The following is a 9,832-nucleotide window of genomic DNA, read 5'->3' as shown; positions in this document are numbered from 1 at the left end:
ACTTTTTGTTATTATGTAAAAGGGTGAGAATCCCATCACTTGGATATGTTGTTTACCTCCCTCCAAGGATTCATTGTGTGATACTGAAGCAATATGCAACTGTATATAGGAGGGGTAAAAGAGGTATGAACTCTGCTAATGCAAACTATAAGATCACAAACTCTGTAGTTTAGGGAATCTTCAATAAGTTATTTGGCTTTTATTGTTGTTATTGTTCCTGTTACTTGCGGTATGCATCACCCATTAAGAGTTCATCAACTAAAAGTCATCTTTCTGTGTGTTTGCACATGTGCTTGTTTCAAAGGCCGACAGCTTCAGACTTCTCACGACAGAGAGAGACTTGGAACGATGCTGTCATTGTTCTTTCTTTTTTTGTCTTGCTGCAAGTCACCCATGTCCCACTTTTGAAACAAATGAATCATAAAGTTCTGCCTTCTTTATTAAATGTGGAATGATTCTCAAGCTGGGTCAGATTATTCATTATAAATAGGGTTGTCAACTATCTGTCAAAGCGCAACAAAAACATCATGCAACATTTTGCTTTGAACGTGTGAGGACGGGGGGCTTGTCAGATTCGAAGTAAGCGTAGTGTGTCTCTTATCTGAATTGTTCTGGAGAGGATATGAGAATGACAGTCTCCCGGCCGCGGGCCAAACCGAACCTTTCAATCTTTGCTCTGCAGGGACTGACCACTCAGCTCTGCCAGCAAAGTACTGTACACCGAATGCTGCAGTAACCTTGACAAGAGCTGACCTCCGCACAATCATAATCCCTATTTTCTGATGTATTGGTGCTCTTTTCTTTTGATGATTTGAGCCTGCAGAGTGAACAACTAATCAAACTTCATGAAGTTACAACAGCAATACTCACTATGGATTCCCATCCCAAACCTTGCTCCCGCCCTAATCTTCTATTCTGATTTGCATTTGTAATCATATAACCTCTATCTATATCCCAGGCTATTCCCCACTCCACATCTCTACAGGAAATCGCCATTCCCTCTGCTGTCCTCACCCCAAGGCCCATCCTCTCCGCGCCCAGCCCAGTTTAAACTCCTGCCCACAGTAGCCTGTCCACCCTGTGCCCTGGCTGTCAGCTTTCCAGGCAGGCTGCGTTGACAAGGGGAAGCCACTAGGGCTGTCTGTCATGGGGTTATTCTCGGGGCGGAGACGGTTCAGCTGATTCGCTGACACCGGCTGGTGTGTGCGGGGGCTGGAAGGGCGGGCATTTGGCGGGGATTTACAACGTGTGTCAGTGTGTAGGTGTGTGCATTTGGCGGGGAGCTACCAGGGGTTAGCCTTGCCAGATGACAGGTATGAGGGGGGCGGGGAGAGAGACTCGGGAGGCAAAAATAAAGAAACTCAGGGTCTGCTTCATCATCACACCTACACACAACACATAGACATGCTCACACATACAGAGCCAGTTGAAGGACAATGAATAAGGTGTTAGACCTCAGCAAAACAGCTGGGAATAAATCCCCCCAAGAGAGTTGTGTTTTAATCAAAGAGCAACGAGTAAAAAACGGACAAAATGCAAAACCTTTTAAAGTTTTTCTTTTCTAAGGGTTCTGTATATACCTCCTGCAGCCCTAGCACTATATTCTGGAAGTTTATAATTGTTTTAAGAATTTGTTACAAGAAGCCATTGTTGTTAATGTTATATTACGTAGAGATCCGACACTGTCCCATTGTGCTGAGGATTTTTGCAGGTTTGTTAATTGCGTTTTGTTAATGTTTTGGTTTAGCCATTAAATCATAGTGTCTTATTCCAGGTAGAAGCACCCTTTGTGTGCTTTATTGTACATTTCCCAATGTATGTACCTGTTTCATGACAAGGTACCACTAGAGCTAAGATTATTTTGTATACCCCGTTTATCTAGGCCCTTTTTTAGTTTTATGTATATATGTCACACTGTGGGACTGCGGGAAACGGTATCTCGAGATTTCTGGATGTACAACACATGTAGACATTTTGACAATAACGCTGACTTTGACTTTCATTTTCATTTTTGCAGAACATTGTTGATTGGATGGGAGAAGGTTGACATTATTCGAAATTTCGACTTGAGGTTTTGACTTTATTCGGTCAATTCTCATTTAACTTTATACAAGATAAAAAGCCTTATGTGCACTTTGAACAACTTTTATGTACAGCATGTGTGCACTTTTGTGCAACTATGGTGGTCTATATAACCTGAATGCCATCCCATAACAGTCAAAGAGACCCTTACACCCTGTAGTGTTGTCTGAGATCTGAGGATCTAAGGATGACATTCAAGCTATACAGTGTCTGTGCTGCCTTGGAGGGTCCCAGGCTTTGACGTCTTGCACTGTTTCTTCAGAAATCTGATGCCCTTGCTCAGATTGCTCTCCTATGGGGTGTGTTTGGCCTGATGGGACATTAGCACAGTATCAGGTGCTGTGTAGCCTATCATCTGTGCAAACAATATGTGAGAGTAACTTTTCAAATGTCATATGAGATTAAACAAGTTTAAAGTAACTAAATATGTGTATGAATCTACTGAATATACGTTCTCTGAGTGTGTATGTGTTGTGTGTGTGTGTGTGTGAGGCGAGGATAATCCCTTGATCTCCATCAGAAGGTCTCAGCGACATGCCAATGCTGACTTTGGCCACAGGAGCCAGGACAGCCCAGGCGCCAAGGCAGCCCAACTCTATTCATGTGGTGCCAGCTCCGTGGGCCTTAAACAAACAGGGTCAGTTCACAAAGACAAAGGAGTGACAAGGATCCTCTGGAATCTCAGTCAAGTCCCCAGATTTGCTCTATTCATAAATCTGTCAGTCTCCCTGCACACAGACATATTCACAGCAGCTGGCGGGGAATTATCCGAGCAGAGATCTGCTATTTATTTGATTTATCTAAGCAAATCAAACTGTCTTGTTTGCTTTTGACAACTTAAAAGTGGCCATGAGTGTCTTTCTTGTGATTACTTATAGAGCTGGGGCATTTGAAGCACTACACTACCTTTTATTGTCTGTCTTTGAAAAACATGCTTTGGCATTCTTTGAAAACTTCTTAGCGGACGGCCTCTCACATATATATATATATATATACATACATAAAAAAATGATCACTGAGAAAGAGCTTACTTTATAATGTCTTCTCTGCTGTTACCTTGGACCTCAATTATCGTCTTGAGAGTTTCTAAGTCTTATATTAGATAAATGGCAATTGACTCTTTACTGTTTCCTATAATAGAAGCAGCATCCTGACACTGCAAATGAGATAGAGTTCAGACATTAGTATTCCGTTAATTTGACCCTAGGCGCCTCTATGCAATCAGATCTGAAGCCAAAGCACTTAGCCTATGCTAAGGATTAATGACGGCCATCTAAAACAATTTGGGAGCCAATCAGTTGAACTGAGGAGGGTAAATCTAATATGATAATTTATCTGCATCAACGCGACTCGCCTGGCAGGGAGGAGTATGCTAATTGCGCGACCCTTACCTAGTGACTGGATGCACACAGCTGGGTGTGCTGGCTCTAGCTCTGCTATTAGGGAACTTTGAGGGACTTTGGAGTTTGCTGAAGCGAGTTCTCCTTGGAGGGTGATGGGAAGTGAACCCCACCGCTTCACACTGAGCTCAGCCCTGCTCCCCTCAACCCCTCCATTTCAATTTCCATAATGTGCCCGCCTCCAATGACATGACAGCAAGGCGCAAATAAGTGTCTATATTGGAATCAGATGGAGATGTAGAGGAAAGGGGTTTTAATATGGTTGGAAGGCCTCCCCAAGGGACCATTTTTGCTACTACAGAACATCAGTTACACAGTTACAACAATAGTCCCTTAATTGATTCGTTTAATTAGCCGGATATGGAGCTCGTGCTACAGGCTGTCATCCTGTATCATAGGGGGTCTCCTCCGCAGCCTGCATGGCCAGCCTCTTACCCCACACCAGTAAGACTTCCATTAAAGTGTAATTATATGTAAATGAAAACTACATTAAACCCCTTCTCAACTTGACCACTGAAACAATACTGGCTTTCAGTGCCTTAGTTTTCTTCTCCTCTAGTTTTCCTAATGAAAAGAGAGCAAAAGAGCATTTTGAAAACGCAGCAGCCAGACGTTTTTAGACTTTACACTTTTGAAATCTCTTGCCCTACTTGTGAAAGAAAAGCAATTAATCAGTTCTTTTGATGGAGAGGTAACTCTGTAAAGCAGTTGCCTTCTTTGTATTGTAGAGAGTAAGTGCACTTGGGTGAGTGAAGGGTTGTAAAGGAGAGTGGGGATCAGGGGGCCTGTATGGGGGTATGTAAGAGTTTCTATTTAAACTGATGCCTCTCAACAAAAACAGCCACCCTTCCAAATCCTATGCACCCACACCCCCTCCTTTTGCCTCGTTGTTTACCACAGGCCCAACTTCACAAGCCCTCTTGGTATGAAGTTGGAGCCACAGAGCTAAGAGCAGGGGAGTGATTACAACTTCCTTCAGTGTGAATGGTGCAGATGTCGGCCTGGCCTCAGTGAAGCAGAACAATGCCCTCAAAGGCGTCTGGACACAATGGGCCTTTCTCCTCTGCCGGAGATGTCTCTCTATAGCAGCTTGCAGCGCGGGGATGCTAAGCAGGTGGCACACAGAGAGACAGAGCCGGCCCCGGCCCTTTCAAGTCCCCCCGCCTGAAAAGCATCAGTGGGTACATGTGTGCAGGAGTCGCCGTGGATTGCTTCTGTGGTCAGTCTGGGCATTAGCGTCTGGAGGTGTCATTTAGCTGTGGATTATCCAGGCTGCCTGTTCACTGGGGATTTAGCCCATTGATGGGCCACTGAGAGGAGCTGGGATTGATGCTCTCTGGCGTCTTTTTCTCTGATCTGCCTCGGCTCGGTCGAAGATTGAGAGCTCTTTTGCTCTCATATAAGGAAGTTACAAAGCCCCTTATCATCCCCTCCAATCCCTATTCTTATGTCAGTCTATTTCAGTTTTTCTCTCAAATATTTAGGATTTCTGATTTTTTTAACAGCTATGACATTAACTAAGCAGTGTGACAAATATGGGCTTTAAACTTTAAAATCAATATATATATATATATAAATATATATAGGTTTACAAATGTATGTACTGTAGTTGTAATTTGTTTCTGCTTGATTGTGTTTATCACTCCGCATATGTTTATGTACTCAAATGGAAGCACCCCGCTCTTATGGATTTGCAGATTTAATTATGACAGCACAAGCATCCCACCGTGTGTTTACCACAAAGAGTCCCTCTCTATGGAGCTGAATAATTTGTTCTCCACTTCCCCAACTGCGTGGCATTACTGTGGTTTCCCTGGGCCCAGTGGAGAGCGGTGGGGACCAAATGAAGAAGAGTCACCTGGTGCCTCCTTCCAAGGTCTCGCAGAGTTAACATGTAATGAATAAATTAATATATAATGAAGGAGAGGGCCGTGATTACACTCACCCTGCTCTCATGCCATCAGGGAAGATAGAGGTTGAAGACACTAAATACTGCAGTGGATGCTGTGAATTGACAAACAACATCAAAAGACAGAAAGCGCAGTGCTAAATACTTTGTGTGCTCTCCTGCTGTGCTCATTTGAGCGAAAATGAATGTCATCTGTACTTTCGTTCTTTTGACTTATTTGTGTTTTCATCTTGTGAGTTTCACACTGGAACGGTGCTTTCATCACAGTGTGGGGTGATTAAAGATGTTTGACTCTTGTAAGTAGTGTTTTTAAGAAAATAATTGTTTTACAATTGTGAGCAATGATTTCTATCATATTTTTAGATGTGTCGTGTCTTTCAGGCAGCAATGAGCTTCGTTCATTAATTTAGGCAATCCAGAAACCTGCCTTTAAATGATGAACATCATTGAGTAGCACTTAAAATGGTTTGGCTCTAAACCTGATGTACTTATATGATTTTGTTTTCCTCAAGTTTGTATCTTCTTGGTCGAATGCACTTATTGTAAGTCGCTTTGGAGAAAAGCGTCAGCTAAATGAAATGTAATGTAATGTAACATCCAAACATCATTTTCCACTTATTTCTACAATTTCTACTTTCTTGTGTTTTCCTGCCCTAGGCAATTAATAATGACCTCAACATCCCTCTGTGTTATTGCCGTATGTACAATATGGTGCCCGGTGTATGATGGCAAAAGAATGTGCCTACAGATTTACCTTTCTTGTATCTTTTGTCATTGAGGGATTTAATGCGTCATTGGCCCACGTGCAGGCAGAGTCCTGCTGGGCTGTTGCTAATGTCGAGGCCCCCATGTGAGAGTACATTATCTCTGAGCCGTCCTATTATTCTGGAACAGTATTGACTTCTAATGTGCCTATCTACACGTCGCCGGATATCTAGCGTCATTAGGAAGCAAACTAACAATTCATTATTCTCATCTCGTGTCATTCTTGGAAGCAATATTCTATTAGTTTAAGTTCTCTTGGTTAGCTCTCTTAATTTAAATGAATGGCAATTTCCTATCTCACATGTACTGACACAAAATGAATCTGCATAAAATACTTGTTCTGATGCATTGTTTGAGAAAAAATAAGCCCAGTTTTGAGAATAGGAGACACTTCAGTTTGCAAAATAGCTCGAAATCAATGGTATCTAAAGAAGACAATACTTACATTTTAATAATAATCTCTCCTTTAAGGAAGCTAAAAGGACAAATATGTTCAACTCAATGCATCCAATCATAATCTGAATCTAAAATGAACAATAATTTATGGCAGACTGTTTACTGTTCCATAATTTGGAATGATAGTGCCCATTATAACACAAATAACACAACGTTTAAAGACTTTCTCTCTTTGAACCAATCTGCACATCCTACATCACATGTGTATTTCCTACTCTATCTGCTTTTCATTGTTGACAAACTGGCCTTGGGCTTCCCTTTATATCTCACTTTATACTGTTCTGTGACTCTGTGTTTTTACATACAGTGAATGAGACTCATTATGTGCACTTAAGTCACATTTTCTTCAAAATATGCTTTTTACATTATACTTATTATAAAACAGGAAATCATTCAAAACTGAATACATTGGATATTTTGATCATTATATCACTGCATTCACAGTTTTGAAGAACAGTATCGGCAGAAGTGCAAATGGAGAAAAAACGTTAATAGTGTAGAAGTGGCTTCGCCTAAACAAAGACAGGGAAACTAATCAAATAGACCAATCAGTGTCCATGTTGAATGTAAACAATGTGGTTGCCAGAGGTGAGATATATTAACCTCTACTCTGAATCCAATATTCTATTTTTAGATTTTAGTAAGCATTCAGACTGTCCTTTGATCCAGTGCCCATAAAATATGTGCTGATCTGCACGTTAGCGGACTTCTCAAAGGAAATACCAGAGCTTTCTCTAGCCAAAGTGCACAATACAATACATGTAGAAAGATCAAAGAGAAGGAGAGTGTGTGAGCAATGCCTAGTGTAGTGGATCATTTGAACCAGGCCACAATAATACAAGTTAGTGTTGACTGATTCTTTACTGTATCAAAAACACTCACTTGCTATATTTAAATCAGTGGTTAGTGCATCATCCCCGGGCTGCATTGTGCATGGTGGGAAAAGCTTCTGCATGGAGAAACAGATGTTTAAGTCTTGTAGAAATTCACAATTTATTTTCCTATATTCAGAGCTTTTGAAATGAGTCTTTTCCTCTCCTTGTTTTCCCACCAAGACTTGTTCAATGTCACTCACAAGTCCTTGATGGGTGATTGGGATCTGGCTGCAGGCATGGCTTCCCGGTGTCAGCTAATGATCACAAAGTGATGGACCGACCTTTTTTTCTTGGCCAGAACCTTGTCATTATAATTTCGACGATATCAAATCAAAACCAGGAGAGAGGAAAAGCACCCTAGAATAATTAGATTGGAAAACAGCTAAAACAGCATGTGACTGATGAACACGGCCTGATTTGTGAATATACCTTAAAATAAAAGAATATGACCATAAAACAAAGAAATATGATCAACACGGCAGAGCCTAATAAGTAAAAGTTATTTTTTAGATGTGATTGTATTCTTTTAATTATTTTTTTCCTCATACAATTTTTGAAAATCCTCAATTTCTGGATTATGCAGGTCCTTCTAAATGAACTCTGCAGACAGTACATCCGACTCCATATCACACTGTCGATGATGTTCTTCTGTGCCTCGGAAATGGTGCCAGTAATAAGCCTGATAACGCTGTGATATTACGCCATAGACTTATTCCAGAGAAGGAAGCCAAAAAGAACGATTTGTAAGTGCAATTAGATTCCCTGATATTGAGTGTTAAAGTGAGCTTTCCTTCTCCACAGGAGTCAAGGGAGGCACATGTACCCTCTATCTCAGATTACACAGATAATACTCGGTTACACTGCTATTGGCAGCAGAGGTGAAAACATGTATTTTTATATTTATATACATATTTTTGCAAAGCGTGCAGCATTGCCTCTATTACCATCCCTGGGAGTATGACATATTTATTGATGTTTTGTAAAAGAAACACTTTGGTTAGATTTTATTACATTTTAGGGCATATTCTGTCTGTGGTAAATCCATGTGTTGCCTCAGAGCCATGATTACCTAAGAACTATTGTTCAAATCCGGGCATGAGATTTTAAGTTCACGATTACTGCTAAAAGTCTGCTTGTTTGTTTTTTTGCTTTTACCAGTTTTTTTTAGTTTTTCTTCCGAAAGAAGTGGCAGGTGCATGTTGGCTCACCATAAATCTTTAGTATTTACGAGCAGAACCATCAACACCACACCAAAGACGACAAAATATATCACTGTTCTCCCTATTCTTGTGCCATGTTTGTGCAGTGACATCACTGACCACTGACTGATTAATGACTCTAATGGTCCATTCTTAGGCAAGAGGGCATTGTAAGGTCGCGACCTTGAGGATAGAGGAAATGGTTGCAATAAGCAGGGGGTCATCCTTCTGCTGATTCTTTGAGATACCCGCCCCTGCGTCACCTGTGACCGACTTACTGTCCGTACCAGGCACCGCCCGCCGTGGTTGTCCTTCACCAACAGGAGATCAGCGAGAGGTCCCGTCCCCTGTGCTCCACTTGACAACATTGTGGCCCAGGAGAACAATAAAACAGTGTCAGTTTCTACAGGAAATAGAGACAAAGTGAAAGAGGAAACAATTCGTCCACAACAGGACACACGGACTTGGAGGATAACCTGCCTTCAAAGATGCTGGTTGTGGCTTATCGGAATAGTTTAGAGGTGGCGCACTTCAAAAGGCTTGGTGTGCAGCTCCCGGACCGAGTCGTTTTTCCTGCTATTCTTGTGGGTTGGTTTTGGGCTGCTATAAGTAGCCTGCATCCTGTCCCACTGTGGTCTCAGGTGGATAGGTTTTGTTTGTGTAGCTGCGGCCAGGCCTTTAATGGCTCTCTTTGCTTCCACTGCTTCTGTTGGCAGGGCTGATTGGCTTGTTAGTGAAATACACATATATTATCCTAGAGAGCTGCCAAACTCCTATGTAACTGACAGAGGTGCAGATCCTTTCATTATTAGGTTTGTTTTTGGATGGCCAAAGTTGAACAGTTTGCAATGCCAAATTGAAAAGACAAATGCTACTTAGCAGCGAGCAAGTTACAACTACTACAACATTATATTACTCTATAATAATACGTCATTTAATAGCGCTTTTCTGGGACTCAAAGTCGCTTGCAATACAATTTATAGTATCTTGATGTAAACAGTTAGTGCAGTCACAAGTTGTATCTTCAGATGAATCTTTTATACATCACACAGTGAAGGAAAAGTGCAGAAAAAAGCCAAAAACAAGATTAAACGGGTAGTAGAGTTACATAATAAATAAAAAGGCAAGCACAAGCGACTAGATGAA

The sequence above is a fragment of the Trematomus bernacchii genome, unplaced genomic scaffold, assembly GCF_902827165.1.
Source record: "Trematomus bernacchii unplaced genomic scaffold, fTreBer1.1, whole genome shotgun sequence".
Classification (NCBI taxonomy): domain Eukaryota; kingdom Metazoa; phylum Chordata; class Actinopteri; order Perciformes; family Nototheniidae; genus Trematomus; species Trematomus bernacchii.
This window is presented reverse-complemented; position numbering follows the sequence as displayed.